Source organism: Schistocerca americana, chromosome 2 (assembly GCF_021461395.2).
Source record: "Schistocerca americana isolate TAMUIC-IGC-003095 chromosome 2, iqSchAmer2.1, whole genome shotgun sequence".
Classification (NCBI taxonomy): Eukaryota; Metazoa; Arthropoda; class Insecta; order Orthoptera; family Acrididae; genus Schistocerca; species Schistocerca americana.
The window spans coordinates 258,483,169-258,504,510 of record NC_060120.1 but is presented as its reverse complement, the minus strand read 5'-3'; positions in this window follow the sequence as shown (position 1 = coordinate 258,504,510).

Genomic DNA, 21,342 nt, shown 5'->3' with positions numbered 1-21,342 from the left:
CAAAAAACAAAAAAAATTCTTAGCTCTCCATTTTACTTTCTCTATTTTTGATCTCCGGACACCACAAGTTAAAAGCTCTTCATCTATTTCGTAATTTTTATTAGTCTTGTAGTTGTTGCAACATTAATTCTATTAATTAAATTATTCAAAAATAAAAATAGTTTTTATTGCCCAAATAATGTAGTAAACATTTATTTACCTCCAGATATTCCCCCTTCAGTGCTTTATAAATCGCTTCACAAGTTTCAGGGATTATTCCAGTAAATGTACAGTGTGGTACTCGAGTCCTACTAGAGTAGCTCCCTCCTGCATCAAGAAATCGTAGTGCCACGGTGAGCCTGCCTTCTGCACATATAGCAATTCTCAAGTGTGTAATGTGAGAAGCCACTTTACTGAGCAAATACTGGAACGCACTCTCATTCATTCGTAAGCAATTTGTGTAAGACTTGACGTCCACCACTTGCAGGTCACGTAACAAATTTTGCTGAATGCTTTTACTATCTCGACGTAATACCCACGGCTTCACCCAAGGATGTTCATTTTTTCTGCCTTTTTTTTGCAAATGCACACACAATGCAATTGTGGTACAAGCAACTGCAGCACAAAGTTACAAGAAGTTCCCCGCCATCTTGAAATTTGATGCAGCGCCACGTCAAAGATCTTTGTCAAAGAAATTTGACGAATATAATCCTATTTCTTTGTCAAATATCTTTGACGTAACGCTAGAAAGTGGTATTACCAAGGAGGTATGTAAACTACATAGAGTGGCTATCTGTGAGGTAACAGCGCTCCCAGCGGCAGCAAAAAGTAACATCGGGCGCCATTTTTTGAAACGTCTACATGTCAGTGTATTTACATTTGGTGTATAGTACTGGCGTTATAAAATCACTGTTTTCCGGTTGTAATTTGTTTTAAAAGTCTTATTGACCGATCACGAATCACGCCCAGTGTATGTGCAGCGTACAATTGCGCTAATAGAAGTGATAAAACAACTGGGATATCATATTTCAAGTGAGTATCTAAATGCGTGTTGTACTTAGCGTCTTGTGCATCATTTTCGTGTTTAAGCTGTATACAAAATGTAAATAAGCTACTGTATACACGTCTCTTTATTTTTAGATTTCCTCTGAAAAAGAAAGAGCTGTTCAGTCGGTGGGTAGCCAATACGAGGCGAGATAAGTGTCAGTCAACTCAATATAGCTACATATGCCCGTTTCACTTTGAAGATAGATACATGTGTAGAACAAACGAGGAAAGGCGACTTCTGGAAAACGCAGTACCGACAATATTTACGTTTCCTGACCATCTGCAGAAAACAACTATAGTATAGAGACAACCAAGGAAATGGCTTATCACTGAAGAATCAGCTTCCTTATCAAATGAACCAGGTAAAACAGTTTTCCTGTTATTTATTTGCTATATGGGTTATGTGTGAATTTTACTATTAATCAATGTATGTTTAAAGAAAAATAAAGCTTAATGATAATACTTCGTTTTTGTAGGTGAAAGAGTGAATCAGAATGATCATACAGATCTTTCTTATTGTTTGCCTAGCCCCAAAAAATTGAAACAGAAATTTTGAGGCACTACAGAAAAGGACCGAGAAGCTGAGGAAGCAAGCGAAACATGCAAGGCAAAGTGTTTCAAGAAAGAAGAAACAAGTTGTGACATATAAAACAGTGGTTGTAGGCCTAAGTAAGAGACTTCAAGACTGTGCTTCTGAAGTGATAGGATGTGACAAAAATAGTGATATTCTGAAGCACTTTTTGCAATGCAAAACAAATGTTCAATTCCTGAATGTCCTAAAGAAATAAGACAGTTTGCCCTCACACTCAATTTTTACTCCTCCAAAGCTTATAATTATTTGAGGAGGTTTGTTAAATTACCCCATCCTCGAATACTCCGCAGGTGGGCAACTACAGTAAATGGCAGTCCTAGATTTACAGAAGAAAGCTTAAAAAAATTAGCAGATGAGGTTCAACGTAGTTCAGGACCTATTTTAGCTGCACTTATGTTCGATGAGGTGGCTCTTAAAAAAGACTTAATATGGGATGGTAATAAGGTCTGGGGTTATATTACTTAGGGCAAGGATGTGAGGAAAGTGATGGTAGCCAAACAGCAAAAGGGGCACTAGTGTTTATGGTCAATGGGATTAATAGGAGTTGGAAAATTCCTGTTGGATATTGTTTGCTTAATGGTTTAACAGCAAGTGTGAAACTTAATTTGCTGCAGCAGTACCTCCGTAAATTGGAGGAAACTGATGGAAAACAGGTTTCATTGCAATAAAATGCATCAAAAATAGTTTTTATACTGCTCCAAAGGGTGTATTCAAATTGTTAACATTGGCGGAAAGGGTTCTCAGGGACTATCAAACCTTAATATGGAAAAAGAACTTCCTTCTGTAGTTGTGTGCGGAATTGTTCAGATTGTTGGGTGACAGGCCGAATTTATTTACTCGATTTTTACAATCTAATGGTGCCAGCTGAATTTGGAGAAGAGTCACATTACTCTTTTCTAGTCAGGATGCTGTTAAAATAGTATTTTAATTGTAGGTTAAACCATTTGTGCAAAAACCAGGCCAATGGAAGAAACAGGGAAATATATTCGGCAAATATGTACAAACTTATATTGTTTAAGGGACAATGAAAGGTTCTGCGCTGTCAATTGATCGTTTTTGGACCTACTGAACTTTTTAAAATTGTTTTTGACCTAATCTATATGGCATTGCAGCGAAATGAACTGCAACATTTCGAAAAAAACTTTTCAATTAATCGATGTCAGAAGTGTGTTTCATTTCTTTTAGCCTTCATCACTATATGTTTTACAGTAGAGAAATCAGATTGTCAGTGCAGATTGGCTTTTTTTTACGCCATGCGTAGTAAACAATAACAACATTCAGTATTAGCAGACGACGTGTAGGCTACACCTTGACGTTACAAGACATGGCGGCTCAGTTTTCAAGTTGCTTCAAAGATGGCGGTGCCATAGCCAGTCTATTTTGTTTATATAGGTCGTTGGGTATTACAGTGTCACCACTTGTTTCGTCAAAGTTCAAGATTGCTGACAATAAGAACTTTTTACTATCCGCTGCAGTTGCTTGTACTACAATTGCACAGTGTGAGCATTTGGAAGCGAAGCGGAAAAAAAAGGAAACATTCTTGGGTGAAGCCGTGGTTTTTACCCCGAGATGATAAAAAATTCACCAAAATTTGTTACGTGAGCTACGAGTGGAGGACATCAAGTCGTACATAAGTTACTTAAGACTGGACGAGAATACATTTCAGTATTTGCTGAGCGAAGTGGCTCCTCGTATCACAAAGCAGAATACTCACTTAAGAACTGCCATATCTGCAGAAGACAGGCTCACTGTAACACTCCGACCTCCTGCTACGAAAGTGTGTTACTCTAGCTTACAATGCAGCTCTCGAACACTGCAGAGCACATTAGCCAAAATAATCCCTGAAACGTGTGAAGCAATTTATAAAGCACTAAAGGATGAAAATCAGCAGGTAAATAAATGTTTAGCACACTTTATGTGTAGTAAGAACTATTTCTATTGTAGACCAATGCAATAATTACATTTTGTGTCCCAACAACCACAAAATTAATAGAAATGTACGAAATACACGAAGAATTTTTTTTTACCTTGAGGCATCCGGAGTTCAAAAATAGACATAGTACAATGGAGAGCTAACAAAAAATTTGTTTATATTAAAGTGTATCTTCTTCCTCAATTCCGTCTTGCTGAAAAGCTGCCTGGATGTGTCCAGGTGTATAGGTAGAGATGGTTGGCTGTGGCTGTGATTGTGGAAGTGTCACCTGCAGCAGTTCTCACCTGGCCATGAGCAAACGATTTATCGCATGCATAGTGCCCTTGCGGAAACCTCAACCCCCTCACATTATCCTTCTCCTGCAGTTCAGCTGCGATGTGGGTGTCTTCCCGGGCAGTTGACGGAACAAACCAATTAAAACTTTGCAGCCATGTTTACGAACATATTCCTGGCGTCACATAGCTGCAGCGATGCTAGCGCTCCAAGTGGTTACATTTCACATTGCAGTGAACAAAAGACAAATGACTTTTATGATCAAATTTACGGCGAGGCCCTAGATTTGATCTTATTTTTCTTTGACGAAAGGCGAGATTTGACAAAGTTCCTTATTACACTATCAAATTGCTTTGACATTAATATTTGACGTGTCATCTTTGACAGACAAAGAAACATGATAGTGTAACACCGACCTAACATCCAATGGTAACAGCGGTGATGCGTCACCCCAGCGATAGTTTCTTTCTTCTGTAAAGCTCCCTACAATGGTTTTTACTTTTCTTTCATGCCTAACTATTCCGTTGTCACTGTAACAGATTTCTGACACGCTTAACCCGTCCTCACACGAGACGCGGCAACTAACGTTGACTTGGACGCGGTCGGGTATCCGACCTCACGAGAGACAGCGTAGTCCACACGCGGGACGAGCTGGTTAGCGTGATTTGAGGTCTCAGCGCTCTCCAGTGGCCGTTGTCGGCTTTATTTGGCTCGCAGACCACAGGGTTTCTTTAACAAAACGGACGTGCCTAAAAAAGCTGCGTTAACTCCGTTAGCTATTGTCGAAGAACAGCGGAGAAAACCGCAAAAAAGATGCTGGACTTGTCGATGGCTTGAACAGCGAAGTGCTGGTAGAGGAACACTATGTAATGCTGCCAAACGATCTGACATACAACATGGTGAAGTTATTCATTGACTCATTTGAATTTTCATCCCATTTTCGGTTTCTAACAGAATTTAGTTAAGATAGGGTGTCTAATGTCAGTTTGGGGATACATAAAATCCACATTCTCCACGTCGCAGTGACTACCAACACCCTGAAATAACGTACTTCATCACACAGATTTCAAGATCGAGATTCGTTTCCTAATTTCATTCGAATGGAAGAGGAGACTCTGTCGAAGCTGTTCAGCATCATTTAAAAAGATATTTACCAGCAAGATACAATCATGCGCCAGTCCATACAAATAAAAAGTTTCATAATAGCAAAATCTTCCGGTGTGTAACTTCCGTTTACTTTCAGCCACAGACTGGAAGGCACGGTAGGAATCGGAAAAACCGGTTAAAACCGATACCGGTATTTTACATCTCAATAACCGATATTTTTCGGTATTTCTTTGGTCTCGGATATAACATGTTTTTTTTTTAATTTCTTACTAATAACACTAGTCAACAGCCATTTTGCATCTGGGATGTGATACATCAACTAGTAGGCCTATGTATTTTGGTGCATAGAATCCGAAACTACCTTTCAAAACATTCTAGCACGTACCATTTTTGAGTTTTTAAAGGTTTTTTATTTTGCGCATTCAGTATTTCTATTTTTGCTGTTCTTCTGTTTTGATGTTTAATTGTTTGTTTTTGATTTGCAGAGGAGAGCTACAAGTTCTATAAATCGTCAATAAATGGTTGGTGTGGTAATCCAGTTGTGTGAAACAGATCCTCAGTGAGTGTTTCCTGTGAAAGATAGTGCAAACTTTTTGTGTTTGAAACTTATACTAAGAAAAATGGCAACTAGTAAATCTCGTTGCTGCCCAAAACACCCCAACAACTTTTGTTATGTGTGTGGGAAATTCACTCCAAAAGCCCAAAGAAAACCAATCACTGATTTGGTTAAGAAGGCATATAAATTGTATTTTGATTGTCCTGATGGTGATCAAGATAAAAATTTTGCACCTCATGTTGCCTGCGTAACCTGTACTACAACCTTAACCGAGAGGTGAAAGGAAAACGCCGAGCCATGCCATTCGTTGTTCCGATGGCGTGATGTGAGCCTAATGACCACTATTCAGACTGTTACTTCTGTCTTACAAATATTTCGGGAGATTTAAGCAAAACTAGACATAACACAAAGTATCCAAATGTATCTTCATTGCATTTAACTGTGCCCTATGATGAGGGGTTCCCTGTTCCTGTCTGTAACTTGAAAGCCACGGAACCAGACACCATGTCAAGTGGTATCAGAAAGTACTGAACATGTAGAAGAGTACTGCCTTCAATATCATGACTCTTCGCCTCAGCTCTTTAATCAAAAAGAATCAAACGATTTGGTTCGCGATCTAAAACTTTCGAAACAGCAAGTTGAACTCTTGGGGGCGAGACTGCAACGACGGAACCTTCTAGCTCCAGGGACAAAAATTTCCTGTTTCAGATCAAGAGGTGCTTCCTTCGCTCAATATTTAGATATTCACAATTCAGTGTGTGTATGTAGGGATGTCAATGGTCTGATGATGCAGCTATGTGTAGAACATAATCCACTGGACTGGCGACTATTTATTGACGCCAGTAAAACCAACTTGAAAGCTGTACCACTGCGTAATGGCAATGCATTTCCGTCGGTACCTTTGGCTTACGCAGTAGACATGAAAGAAACTTATGAAACCATGGCTTTGCTGGTAGAGACAATCAAATGTAAAGATCATGAATGGCTGCTTTGCTGTGATATAAAAGTTGTTGACCTCCTTGCAGGTTTACAGGCTGGATTCACGAAATACTGCTGCTTTTTGTGCCTTAGGGACAGCCGTGACACCAAGAACAACTATTCTAACATTGTGCGTGGTGTCTGTTTGTTCTATATCGTGTCTCCCTAGCACTTTCGCGCAACGACGCTCTGAGCGTGTCTTTTAGGGAATTGACTAGTTTGAACCTGGAACCTGTTGCTGGTAAGGAGACGCCAGACCACACATGACATGTAGAATTCAGAAGAGTTCAGTGAGACTAGCGATGATATAACCAAATACTTAATGATTTCAGCGTCAGCTCCACTGCACTCCCTGTAAAAGAATCTCAATACTAACTAAATTTAGTGGAAGGGTTCAAGGCTTTCCTATTTTTAGTTAGCTGCTAAAATAACGTCGAAAAAGCAGCTAAGTTTACCATTGGAAATTTTATTCTACTCACAAAACATTGTTTATAAATTGCACTATTGATAAAAGGAAATGTTTTAATACAGGATGGTAAAAACCAACTGCGTTCAACAAAAATGTGAACGAATATTCCCTGAGTGGGTTTCCAAGTTCTACAATGGATCGAAGGATGACCTATGCCATATCACAACTATAATCTAGGTTTAAATTAAGATTCACAAGAGAGAAAACTATCAAAATGGTCTACAGTGACCCTCAATTATCTTTAATTACGTATCTAACTTGTCGTAAATTACAGTGGCTGATGTGGCTTCTCAATAACTATATAACAGAAAAATCATCGAGTTTCAGATTTTTACTTCAACTGGCAAATGTGAATACCATGAGCTTTAATTGACGATCGACACTAGTATTACGCAAAAAGGGGGTGTAACAGATGAGACTTCTGCAGTTCTGAGTGAAGCTTTATGCGCTGTTATGCGGCATCACGTGCGTTTATTACCTTGTAGGTGTTCGTCAGGGGGCGGCGATCAGCACAGTACCGATCACCTCATCGTCTCGGAAGCAACTCTCTCCTAACTTCTCCTTACTACAATTTAGCGAAGTTGGTTTAAAAAAACTATCTGGCTGTGTTTTCTTCTGACCAATCAGGGTCTCAATGTTAACCTTAAGCTCCACCTACAGACATTCTGTCTATCCAATGAGAAATGTTATACTTTTCGTGGTGGGGCAATGTTTTTAAAGTTTGCAACGTAACAGAGACTGAAAAAGTCTCACGCTAAAACCTGCAGCTGGTATGGTCCTTTTAGCGTTATCGTAAGATCTATACTGTTCTTCTGGAGGGCTCTAGCTTTTAACATGGGCTGGGGTATGGTCTGACGTAACAGAGACGCGAAAAAGTCTCGCGCTAAAACTTGCAGGTGGTGTGGTCCTAGCGGTTAGCTGGCGACGTGGGTGTCCGTCCCTCATCGTAGGGCCTTCTAACTTAACACGGTTCTGCTCTCGGCTTCTGTTCTCGTTTCTCCCCTCGGAACTGCGTCTGTCTCACGGTGGGAAGGTATGACATGCATTTAGGCATTCTTGTGTTAGTCAGTGGTATTCCATTTGCTCACTCGTTACTCGTATTACTTTGGTTAATTTAATGTCACGATTTATTCTGAGCTATGTGACATACTACTGGATTTGCTTATCATGTCAGGGTTTTCATGGAAGGTGTTGGATTTGCCTGACACCTTACACTATACAATCAAGGAATGGCCTACAAGGAAGTCACATGTTCCTGGAAACGTAAATGTGAACAATACCCCATTTTATGAGGCCGATAAAATCATTTTGCCTCCCCTTCATATCACTCTGAGCCTTATCAAGAACTCTGTAAGAACTTTGGATAAAGATGAGGTCTTCAACCACTTAAAAGAAAAGTTTCTCAAATTAAGTGAGGCAAAGCTGAAAGAGGGAATATTTGTTGGACCACAAATAAGAAAATTGCTGAAAGATCCAACCTTTGATTCCAAACTCACAGATATCCAATTAGCTACTTGGTCTTCTTTTAAAGAAATTGGGAAGGGCTTTTTGGGTAACAGAAAAGACAAGAACTATGTTGCCATTGTGAATGATCTGTTGGACAACTATAAGAACAAGGGGTGTAGAATGTCGCTTAAAATTCACTTTTTACATTCTCACCATGATTTTTTCCCGGAAAATTTGGGAGCTGTAAGCGATGAGCGTGGTGAACGCTTTCACCAAGACGTTCTTACCATGTAACATCGTTATCAAGGCCATTGGAACCCTTCCATGATGGGTGATTACTGCTGGGGCCTTGTTAGGGAGAGTGATGAAACGGCAAACAAAAGAAGAGCTCTGTCGTCGCATTTTTCAAAAACCATAGACGATTAAAGATGAAAATACACTCCTGGAAATTGAAATAAGAACACCGTGAATTCATTGTCCCAGGAAGGGGAAACTTTATTGACACATTCCTGGGGTCAGATACATCACATGATCACACTGACAGAACCACAGGCACATAGACACAGGCAACAGAGCATGCACAATGTCGGCACTAGTACAGTGTATATCCACCTTTCGCAGCAATGCAGGCTGCTATTCTCCCATGGAGATGATCCTAGAGATGCTGGATGTAGTCCTGTGGAACGGCTTGCCATGCCATTTCCACCTGGCGCCTCAGTTGGACCAGCGTTCGTGCTGGACGTGCAGACCGCGTGAGACGACGCTTCATCCAGTCCCAAACATGCTCAATGGGGGCAGATCCGGAGATCTTGCTGGCCAGGGTAGTTGACTTACACCTTCTAGAGCACGTTGGGTGGCACAGTATACATGCGGACGTGCATTGTCCTGTTGGAACAGCAAGTTCCATGGCCGGTCTAGGAATGGTAGAACGATGGGTTCGATGACGGTTTGGATGTACCGTGCACTATTCAGTGTCCCCTCGACGATCACCAGTGGTGTACGGCCAGTGTAGGAGATCGCTCCCCACACCATGATGCCGGGTGTTGGCCCTGTGTGCCTCGGTCGTATGCAGTCCTGATTGTGGCGCTCACCTGCACGGCGCCAAACACGCATACGACCATCATTGGCACCAAGGCAGAAGCGACTCTCATCGCTGAAGACGCCACGTCTCCATTCGTCCCTCCATTCACGCCTGTCGCGACACCACTGGAGGCGGGCTGCACGATGTTGGGGCGTGAGCGGAAGACGGCCTAACGGTGTGCGGGACCGTAGCCCAGCTTCATGGAGACGGTTGCGAATGGTCCTCGCCGATACCCCAGGAGCAACAGTGTCCCTAATTTGCTGGGAAGTGGCGGTGCGGTCCCCTACGGCACTGCGTAGGATCCTACGGTCTTGGCGTGCATCCGTGCGTCGCTGCGGTCCGGTCCCAGGTCGACGGGCACGTGCACCTTCCGCCGACCACTGGCGACAACATCGATGTACTGTGGAGACCTCACGCCCCACGTGTTGAGCAATTCGGCGGTACGTCCACCCGGCCTCCCGCATGCCCACTATACGCCCTCGCTCAAAGTCCGTCAACTGCACATACGGTTCACGTCCACGCTGTCGCGGCATGCTACCAGTGTTAAAGACTGCGATGGAGCTCCGTATGCTACGGCAAACTGGCTGACACTGACGGCGGCGGTGCACAAATGCTGCGCAGCTAGCGCCATTCGACGGCCAACACCGCGGTTCCTGGTGTGTCCGCTGTGCCGTGCGTGTGATCATTGCTTGTACAGCCCTCTCGCAGTGTCCGGAGCAAGTATGGTGGGTCTGACACACCGGCGTCAATGTGTTCTTTTTTCCATTTCCAGGAGTGTATCTTCTGAACTAATTTGGACCTTTTATTGGCATCATGCCCATACATACATACATAATAGTATTGATTTCAGACGTTTTGATTGTTTATTTTTGTTTGAGTTAAATGTGTCAATTTTTGCTATTACCATTTTTTATTTTGCTGTGTATCAAGGAAATGTGACGTCATAGAGAAAAACTGATTTCCCCAGTGTATTCAGCACCACAAAATTAGGTAAATCCACACAACTACAAACCAGATGCAGAAAAGAAGGTTTATATTTGTTAACTAGTGTAACTGGTTAAGAACCGGCATATCATGTTGCCATAGGACTAGTGCTAAAATTCTTGGTTTTTTACTGAAACTTCTTTTAAAAACAATAAATGTTTATCTGTAAAATTTCAATTGCTTTGAAATCTTGGATTATTATAGAAACTGGGAAAAGCGATGAGCACTATTTTCGTAATAACGCCTTCAGTCAGAAACTAGCAAGAAACACATGATATAAGAATCGGTACAGCACTGTAAAGACGATTATGTACCTATTGCCACGTGGCGTGGCCTATTAGACGGTATGCTTGTCCGTGCACTGAGCAAGACTTGCCCCCGCCTCCTGTATAGGATACTTTCTCAGCGTCGTCCTTGGGCGTTAGTTGTGTTGGAGCAATGAAGCCCAACGCTTAATTTGCTTCAAAAGATTAAAAACGGGAGGACGCACACAAACTTTCGATACCATATAAGGAGAAAACATTCACATGGTCTTTGGAAAAGAAGGTAAAGTTCATTAGTATAGCTATAATTTTATTGGCGTCTTTGCAACGTGGGATAATAACTGATCTCTTAATTTTGTGATTGCTTAAAGGTGATTAAGATGATGACGAAAAGAACTAGTTTAACCCAAAACCAGTTGTTTCAGCGATAACCGTCATCTCTAAGTCACGCGAAGATTTCTGCCCACTGGGGTAACAGTCCAGGCTAGTCGTTGGCCTTTGCAACAAGAATTGCAGCAAACACATAATTTATAATAAAACATCGACTTTTAAAATAATGCCCTATTAAATGAATAAGAAAGACCTAGCATCTTTTAGAAAACAAAAGGCAAAAAAAATGAGAAATGAGGCCGACGCGCACCCACTATTTTTCTCAATCCAATTCACGAACTACGTTTTTTTAGTGTTTTGGGTCATCAGTCTTTTGATTGGTTTGATGCAGCCCGCCACGAATTCATCTACTGTGCCAACCTCTTCATCTCATAGTAGCCCCTGCAACCTACTTGCTGGATGTATTCAAATCTCTGTCTTTCTCTACAGGTTTTGCCCTCTACAGCTCCTTCTAGTACCGTGGAAGTCAGTCACTGATGTCTTAACAGATGTCCTATCACCTTGTCTCTTTTCTTTGTCAGTGTTTTTCACATATTCCTTTCCTCTCCGATTCTCAGTAGAACCTCCTCATTCCTTACCTAATTTTCAACATTGGTCTGTAGCACCAAATCTCAAATGCTTCGATTCTCTTCAGTTCCGATTTTCCCGTAATTCATGTTTCATTACATTTCCAGAAATTTCTTCCTCAAATTAAGGCCTATGTTTTATACTTGTACACTTCTACCGGCCAGGAATGCTCTTTTTGCCAGTGCTAGTCTGCTTGTTACCTCCTGCTTGCTCTGTCCGTTATTGGTTATTTTGCTACCTAGGAAGTAGAAGTCCTTAACTTCATCTACTTCATGGCCATCAATCCTGATGTTAAGTTTCTCGCTGCCAAATCGTTGGCTCGAATTGTCCGGAATATACTTCTAACCAATCGCGAATAATTGTGACCCAGTGACATGATGCGTAGTGATATATAAAAATACCATCGTTGTTTGGGAACATGAATGGCTGCAAATGGTCTCCAAGTAGCCGAACATAACCATTTTCAGTCAATGATGGATTCAGTTTGATCAGAGGACCCAGTCCATTCCGTGTGAACACAGCCCACACCGTCATGGAGACACCACCAGCTGACAACTTGGGTCCATGGCTTCTTGAGGTCTGCATAACTCTCGATCCTACTGTCATCTCTTACAAACTGAAATTGGGACTCATCTGACCATTTCACGGTTTTCCATTCGTCTAGGGCCCAACCGATACGGTGCATGGGGGCTTAATTAAATAAAATGCAAATATTTTTGGTAGCTGTATGTCCGATTACGCTGTGTCTCGTAAACGGTTGGCCCTGACTAGTATTATTACGCAATCTGACTGCATAGAACAACAACAAAGAATGAAATGAAAATTTCAGTTAATACAATTAATTAATTAAGTCCCCAGCAACTATGAACCCACAAAACCAAAGCACAAGTATAACTGTTCTGTGTGTGGAAGTATGACTCAACGTACACATCTGGCACGGTTCTTCTTCAATAAGGCAAGAAATTTTAAATATCATTTATACTGACGTGATAAAAAAAATTAGAAATACTATAATTGCGCAAGAAACCCAGAATTACACTCTAATACAAGAACACACGCCAGATGCTTTGTTGACTGAACCTGTAGTGACGCATTATTTAAGACATTGAGATAATAAAAAGAAAAGGAAAATTTTTTTTCTTTTACCTTCATATATTGACGAAAATCACTCTAATCATTACAATATATCTCCACACCGACTCGCTACTACCACATCTCAACAAGAACTTTTCAGTATCACATCTCAGCAAGCACTGCCTACTACGAGTTCTCGACCAGCACTTTTCACTAGCACATCTCAACAAGCACTGACTACTACGAGTTCTCCCCAAGCACTGCCAGTGGAGGCGGCTGAATAATACTCTTTGGCGCAATCTCTGGCGCTGTGGCTCAGTGTAGCCACCTTTCAACGGTCGTGGCTGCAGGAGAGGGGCTGGAAGCGATGTCCTGTTGTTAGCAAAGGCACTCACGTCTGTCGTCTGCTGCCACAGCCCTTTAACGCCACATTTCACCGCACTGTCCTAAAGGATACGTTCGCCGTACGTGCCACATTGATTTATTTCACTGCAATGTTACTTGTCTGTTAGCACTGACAACTCAATGCAGTCGCCGTTACTTTCGGTTGTTAAGTGAAGGCCGTCGGCCACTGCTTTGTCCGTGGTGAGAAGTAATGCCCTGTATTTGGTCTCCTCGGCATACTCTCGACTGTGGATCTCGGAGGAATTTTGAATTCCCTAACGATTTCCGAAATGGAATGTCCCACGCGTCTAGCTCTTAAGAGGAGGTTTACTATTTTTGGCCCGAAAAAAACATGTTCTTTGAGAATTTTTCTCTCGGAATGTGTTATTAATGTCAAATTTGGTCCAAACGTGTATTGATATTTCCTCTAGAAACTGGATTTTTTTCGACTGGAAATGTCAAACAGCAAAGGCGGCAGTGCCGTCGGAACAAAACAAAATTTCGATGTAGACCAACACGCGTGGTACGTCACAGGTCAGCCGGCTCGTCTGAAATCAAAATTGAGTTGACGTTAGCGAAGTATATAAGATTCTTTAGGAATTGTACCTCGCTTGAGTTATTTGGACCATAGGAAACAAAATGACGGCCATTTGAAAAAATAGGATTTTTTCATCGATTTTTCGACTTCGTCGGCCAAGCAATAATATTTATAGTTGATGGATCGGAATAAAAGTGGTACAACTCCTAGAAGATTTAGTTAGCTTCGTCGGAAATAAAGAATCATGCCAATTGGTTCAGTAGATTTGAGGTTACCATACCGCGCTATAAAAAAAAAGTCATTTCGAGAAAAACGCGTTTGAAGTTTTGACTACATATAAATGGAATATTATGCAACGTACGTTCAATCTGCTGTTCCGGGTCCATAAACTAGTCCTTCAACTTCCTCATAGAGGGCGTTCTGCTCGATCTGGGACATCCTGCGCTGCTCCAGAGCCGCTCGTACGGCCGGTGACAAGCGGTTTTCGGCCGCTTGAGTCCGGTGGTCGTCCGAATGCTTGGCGAACTGCGTCGAATAGAGTCCCAGGGTGACGTCCATCGTTGTCATGGTCTTCAGAATTGCTGAATGCCCTTCGTTGAAGCTGCTCATTGCCACGAAAGTCGCAATCTCCACAGTCTTCGCACCAGAATGCAAGTGCTTGGGGACTAACTTCAAACCACACGCGTTCAAATTTTCATTTGAATTTTGTGCGTTTCCTCCCAAGCACCGATACAATAACTCGTCCTCCGAAAGAAAAAAAAAACTGGTGCGTGAAAAAGGCCGATTTCAGGCAGGTGCATATTTTTGTTCAACCGCGAATAACAAACATTTCCGTTCCGTATTCGGAAAAACCGTTTCAGGGATGGATCCTGAACACTTTTATGGATTCAAAAATGCAATTTTTAAAAAATCGATTTTTTGAACCAAAAGATAGTAAACCTCCCCTTAACAACTATTCCAAATTCAAAGTCTGTTGATTCCCGTCTTGCGGCCATAATCTCGTGGGAAACCTTTTCACATGAATACAATCGATAGCTCCACCAATGCAGTACCCTTTTACACCTTGTGTACGCTATACTGCCACCATCTGAGTATGTACATATGTCTATCCCATGACTTTTGTCACCTCAGTGTAACTGTACACTTTGCTGTAGTGATATTAATTGAATAGCGTTTCACTTTCGAGAACAAATTGATACAGTGTCCATTACGATTGTTGCCGACTTAGTTTAGCTACGTTTGTCTTCCCACGGTACTTTGCAAGGAAAGTTTATTAAGGTACCAACGAAAACTTTTCTTTTATTGTTAAGTGAGCTTGCTCCTTGGGCTGAAGGTATTTCATTCTGCAGATCACATGACACGCTTTTCAGATCTCCTGACATTTTTCAGGCACTTTTGTTTTGTGAATTTCCGCATGAACTCTTCGTCCAAGACTTCCGACACTGCTTTACAAATTTTTCTTACTATTTTGCACAGTGTTGTGTAGCATACTCTGTACTGATAATGCAGGTCTATTAAAGTGCAGCTACTATCCAGATATCCGGAAAAGATTAACAGCTGACCTCACGGTTGTTGTTTTACTGCTAATTCATATAAAGACTGCACACTCACTGGAAAATAAAGACTTTACTTTCACCTTTAGTTAAATCTATAAACAATGTCACGAACGCTCCTTCTTCAGCCGTGAACTAGGTGAGCCCAAAACCTCCTGCTGCGTTTCTAAGGTATTCACAAACGGAACACCCATATCCTGCCTCCTACCTTCTGCCTACCCTCTTACTGGTTCGCTTACAATCAAGTCTTGCTGTGCGATTATCGTTGCGCTGCCACCGTGTGTACGCTAAAACGATTTCTGACGCAATCAGCCGCGCGGGGAAGCCGTCTTGGGAGCCTTGCCACGGTTCGCGCGGCTCCTCCCGGGAGAGGTTCGAGTCCTCCCTCGAGCATGGGTGTGTGTGTTGTCCTTAGCGTAAGTTATTTTAAGTTAGATTAAGTAGTGCGTAAGCCTAGGGACCTATGACCTCAGCAGTTTCGTGTCATAAGAACTTACCACAAATTAAAAAAAAAAAAAAAAAAAAAAAAAGCACATCTGACTCAAGCGCAGAGGGCAGCCAAAGTTCTCCGACAATGTTGTCGCACAGCATTGCGATTACAGTAATTGCAGCCGCTTATATGTACAACACATTTCATGTTTTAATCCTCAGCTGCACTCCGTATTGTCGCATCGGATTAGTACGCGGCTGCAGATAGGCAGCCCAGAGAATGGATATGCAAAGTGGGCTGCTGTCGCACCTGTAATGGCCACTATTGCCCGGCAATGTTACCGGCAATACGTTTCCGTGCCGGAACTATTTACTCGGCGCCATACTATTGACACAAAATGGACGAAAACTTATCAATTCAAGTGACCGCAGTTCTGATGCTTTTACATCACGTAAAGAATAAAATTAGAATGGACAAGAGAAATCAGGCTTTGTGGGTGTGTTCTTTCTGACGTAAGTGGACCGGCCTTGGTGTCCGAGCGGTTCTAGGCGCTACAGTCTGGAACCGCGCGCCGCTACGGTCGCAGGTTCGAATCCTGCCTCGGGCATGGATGTGTGTGGTGTCCTTAGGTTAGTTAGGTTTAATTAGTTCTGAGTTCTAGGGGACTGATGACCTTAGAAGTTACGTCCCATAGTGCTCAGAGCCTTTTGAACCATTTGACGTAAGTGGAGTGGTTCAGAAAATTTAGTTCGTGAACTGATGCTGGGTACATATTTTGTTCCAGAATTTTACAAGGATGTCGAAACACGATCTGGAGCATCCCGTGCAACTAACTGCTCCGAGAATTGCTAAAACAAATACAAACATGAGGTAGAGTACACCAATTACAACCCGACTGGTGATAAATCTTCGGATTTTAGGAAGAAAAGAAGATTAGGATTTAATTTCCCGTCGACATCGTGGTCAATAGAGACAGAACACGCGCTCGTATTGTTTGAAAGATGAGGAACGATATGGGTCGTGCCCTTTCGAAGGAGCCATCCCGGCAATTGCCTGGAGAGATTTAGGAAAATCACAGAAAACCTATATCAAGATGGCCAGGTGCTGATTTCAACTGCCGTCCTCCCGAATGCGAGTCCCGCGCGCTGACCACTGGGCCGCTCCGCTCGGTTCCGGTTTTTAGGTGCTCGTAATTCCTAGAGAAGTTTAACGTGCTTCTATAATGTGCAGATTCATCAACTGACCTCTTAGTATCAGAAGTATAAAGTAGTTTTGTAGAAGAACTGAAGGATTTCATTAAGGTAAGTTTGAAATAAGAATACTGTTTCTATGTATATTTTATTTTTGCCCAGCAGCACACGGAAACACACGACCTCAAAGCGAAGAGTGGCCATCTATCATTTTTGAGATTTCGATCTTTGTACACCTTACATTCAACGTCCAATAACTCTGGTAGATCAATAGCATTTACGAAATTCATAATTTTCTCGTTTGAGAGGAAAGAATTTGCACACGGGGACAGAGATAAATGTTTCCCTGCAATACGAAATATTCTTCTCCCTTCCAGAATGAGATTTTCACTCTGCATCGGAGTGTGCGCTGATATGAAACTTCCTGGCAGATTAAAACTGTGTCCCTTGGTGGACAACACCGGCAACCTCTCAGCAGTACGTCGACAACAGCCTGCAGTATCAATTATATTGTCCGTCCATCTACAAAATTTCCGTGTATTGTAGCCACATTGCTGCAATCTTGACGTCAGCGCTGTAAGTAGGCTGTTTAGGTTTTTATGTTGGTAACGCCACGTAGCGCTGTACATGAAAATCACTGACTGTGCTGTGTGAAGTCTGTGGCTGGTTTGCATTGTTGGAATATTTGCTATTGTAGTGTTGGGCAGTTGGATGTGAACAGTGCGTAGCGTTGTGCAGTTGGAGGTGAGCTGCCAGCAGTGGTGGATGTGGGGAGAGAGATGGTACAATTTTGAGAGCGGACGATCTGGACGTGTGTCCATCAGAAAGAGTAAATTTGTAATACTGTATATCGTGAACTGATCATATATATATGATGACTTTTGAATATTATTAAGCTAAATAACATTGTTTGTTCTCTATCAAAATCGTTTATTTGCTAACTATGCCTTCGGTAGTTAGAATCTTTTATTTAGCTGGCAGTATTGGCGCTCGCTGCATTGCAGTAGTTTGAGTAACGAAGATTTTTGTAAGTGATTCATGAAAGGTATAGGTTATTGTTAGTGAGGGCCATTCTTTTGTATGGATTATTGAAAGTCAGACTGCGTTGCTTTAAAAATATTGTGTGTCAGTTTAGTGTTGATCAGAATAAGTAAAGAGAGAACTGTCTGAGTACGTTCAGTTTTGCTCAGCTGTTTGAAAATCAAATAACGTAAGAGGTTTATCAGCACAGTAATTCATAAGTTTTTCAAAGGGGATGTTTCAGCGCTACTGCGGCCACACATTGTCGTAAAATATGGCCCGTGTGTAAGCACCTTAATGGCGGCCGCCGACGTAAACTGCAAAGTTGTCATATATAATGAAACATATTTTGTATAAGTGCTTGACCGTCTGAGGGCACGTCCTCGACCACCTGTGGAGTAATTTTCTGCATGCATGAAGACTGTTTAACGTACTGGAGGTCTGAGCTATTTTCAATGATGCAGGCTTGTGCAAGAACACCGACGTTTTCATTCTTGAACTTGTGTGCGCACAATGCGCAGGTTTGTACCGTGAAACGTTTGTTGTGAAGTTATCTTCTCAGCGGCGCTAGGTTGGAATCATATGAAGCAAATAAGTGCAGCGCTTTGTAGCCGCGCGGTCTGGGGCGCCTTGTCACGGCCCGCGCGGCTCCCCCCGTCGGAGGTTCGAGTCCTCCCGTGGGCATGGATGTGTGTGTTGTACTTAGAGTAAGTTAGTTTACGTTAGATTAAGTAGTGCGTAAGCTTAGGAACCGATGATTTCACAGTTTGGTCCCTTAAGTCCTTACCACAAATTTCCATTTCCAAGCAAATAAGTCGCAAATTGCTCGAAAAAGTTTGTAACGTATAGTTTCGTGCCTGCGCCTGTGTGCTCGTCCTGTCCACTTGTGTGGACGATGGTGCCAGCTCCGCTGTCTGGGGACGGTGGCTTTTGTTTGTCAAGGAAGTAATGGGTCCGTCCCCCCATAATCGTAAATGTGCTGTGCTGAAAATCTACGAAGCGCGGTTAACCGCTTCAGTAGCATTAGGACGCATTTTTCCCACGACTGGTTATCAGAGAACTAATGGGAGTTTGCTCGATGTTATTGCTGTGTATCAGTGTCCCACTGGTAAAGGGAACCCAGTGTGTTTTCCTCGACGGCAAGCGTTCGTCGGAGACAAGATTATCGTCAGCAGTGCTCCAGGAAAGTGTGATAGTACCGCTCTTGTTCCCCATATATGTAAATGATTTGGGTGACACGGTGGGCAGCAATCTGCAGTCGTTTGGTGATGGTGCCGTGGTGTACGGTAAGGTGGCGAAGTTGAGTGACTGTAGGAAGATACAAAACGACTTAGACAAAATTTCCAGTTGGTGTGATGAAAGGCAGTTAGCCCTAAATGTGGAAAAATGTAGGTTAATACGGATTAATAGGAAGACCAAACCTTTAATATTGGGATACAGTACTACTAGTGTCCTGCTTGACACGGTCAAGTCGTTTAAATATCTGAGCATAACTTAGTAAAGCGATGTGAGGTGGAACGAACATGTAACAATTGTGTTAGGGAAGACTGATGTTCAACTTCTGTTTATTGGGAGACTCTTAGGAAAGAATGGTTCACCTGTAAAGAAAACCTCATATAGGGCGCTGGTGCGACCTGTTCTTGAGTACTGCTCGAGTGTTTGGGATTCGTTAAAAAAAATGGCTCTGAGCACTATGGGACTTAACATCTGTGGTCATCAGTCCCCTAGAACTTAGAACTACTTAAACCTAACTAACCTAAGGACATTGCACACATCCATGCCCGAGGCAGGATTCGAAACTGCGACCGTAGCAGTCGCGCGGTTCCGGACTGCGCGCCTAGAACCGCTAGACCACCGCGACCGGCTTGGGATTCGTGATGATGATGATGATGATGATGGTGATGATGATGATGATGATGATTAGCGTTTTAGGGCGCACAACAACGAGGTTACCAGCGCCCTTCGGATTCGTACCAGGTCGAACTGGGATTCGTACCAGGTCGAACTGAAGGAAAACATCGTAGAAATTCAGTGGCGGACTGCTAGGTTTTGTTACCGGTAGTTGCATTTCCGATGTAAAATCACGAATGAGGTGTGCGCCCATGTTGATACTAGATGGTAGTATGGGAATAACTATTATGGACGCTATGTAACAGTAAAATAGCCACAGGTATTTTTGTGACCACAATAGCTATTCCCATATCCCTGTCTGTTACTGGTAGGTTCGAGCAATACGTAACTCTTATAGAGATGCTTTGGGAACTCAAATGCGAATCGCTGGAGGGAAGGGGGCGTTCTTTTCGAGAAACACTGAAACGTCCCCTTAGAAAAATTATAAATGACTGTGCTTAAACTGACACACAATATTTTTAGCGCAACGCAATCTGACTTTAAAAAATCCCTACAAAAGAATGGCCCTGACTGACAATAACCTATACCTTTCATGAATCACTTACCTCACAAAAATCTTCGTTACTCAAACTACTGCAATACAGCTAGCGCCAATACTGCCAGCTGAATAAAAGATTCTAACTACTGAAGGCACCAACTACTGATAGGCATAGTTAGCAAATGAAAGATTTTGATAGGGAACAAACAATGTATTTACCTTAATAGTGTTCAAAAGTCATAATATATATATCAGTCATATGACATCCAGTCTTACAAATTTACTGTCTCTGATGAAAACACGTCCAGATCATCCGCTCTCAAAACTCCGCCATCTCTCTCCCCACATCCACCACTGCTGGCGGCTCGCCTCCAACTGCGCAACGCTATGCGCTTTTAACATCCAGCTGCCCAACACTACAATAGCAAACAACAATGCAAACATGCCACAGACTGCATACAGCACAGCCAGTGATTTTCAAACAGAGCGCTACGTGGCGTTACCAATAAAAAAACCTAAACAGCCTACTTACAACACTATTGAGAAAATTTAGAGAACCGACATTTGAAGCTGACTGCCAAACGATGCTACTGACGCCAACATACACTGCGCGTAAGGACCACAAAGATAAGATACGAGAAATTAGGGCTCCTACAGAGTCATATAGATAGTTGTTTTTCCTTTGCTCTACTTGCGGGTGGAACAGGAAAGGAAATGATAAGTAGTAGTACAGGCTACACTCCGCCACGCACCTTCGATGGCTTGCGGAGTATCTATGTAGATTTAGATGTAGATGTAGATGTAGAAGCCGCTAGAGGCTTGCGCAATTCTTATAAATGTACTCGCACAATGGGGCTGTGCTATCTTCAAGTTAGTGCTGATTACCTGCTCCGCTCCACTCCGTATTGTCGCGTCTAATTACATGCTGCCTGCAGGTAGGCAACCCAATGAACAGATTTGCAAAGCGGTCCACTGTCACCGCTCCCGGACAGTTCGTGCCAGTAAACTGTACGCACGTCTTGACGTTCCCCTCGTCGCAAATACTCGCCACATTGAGCATCTGTAACGTGAGTTAAATACTTGTAACAATGCTCTATTG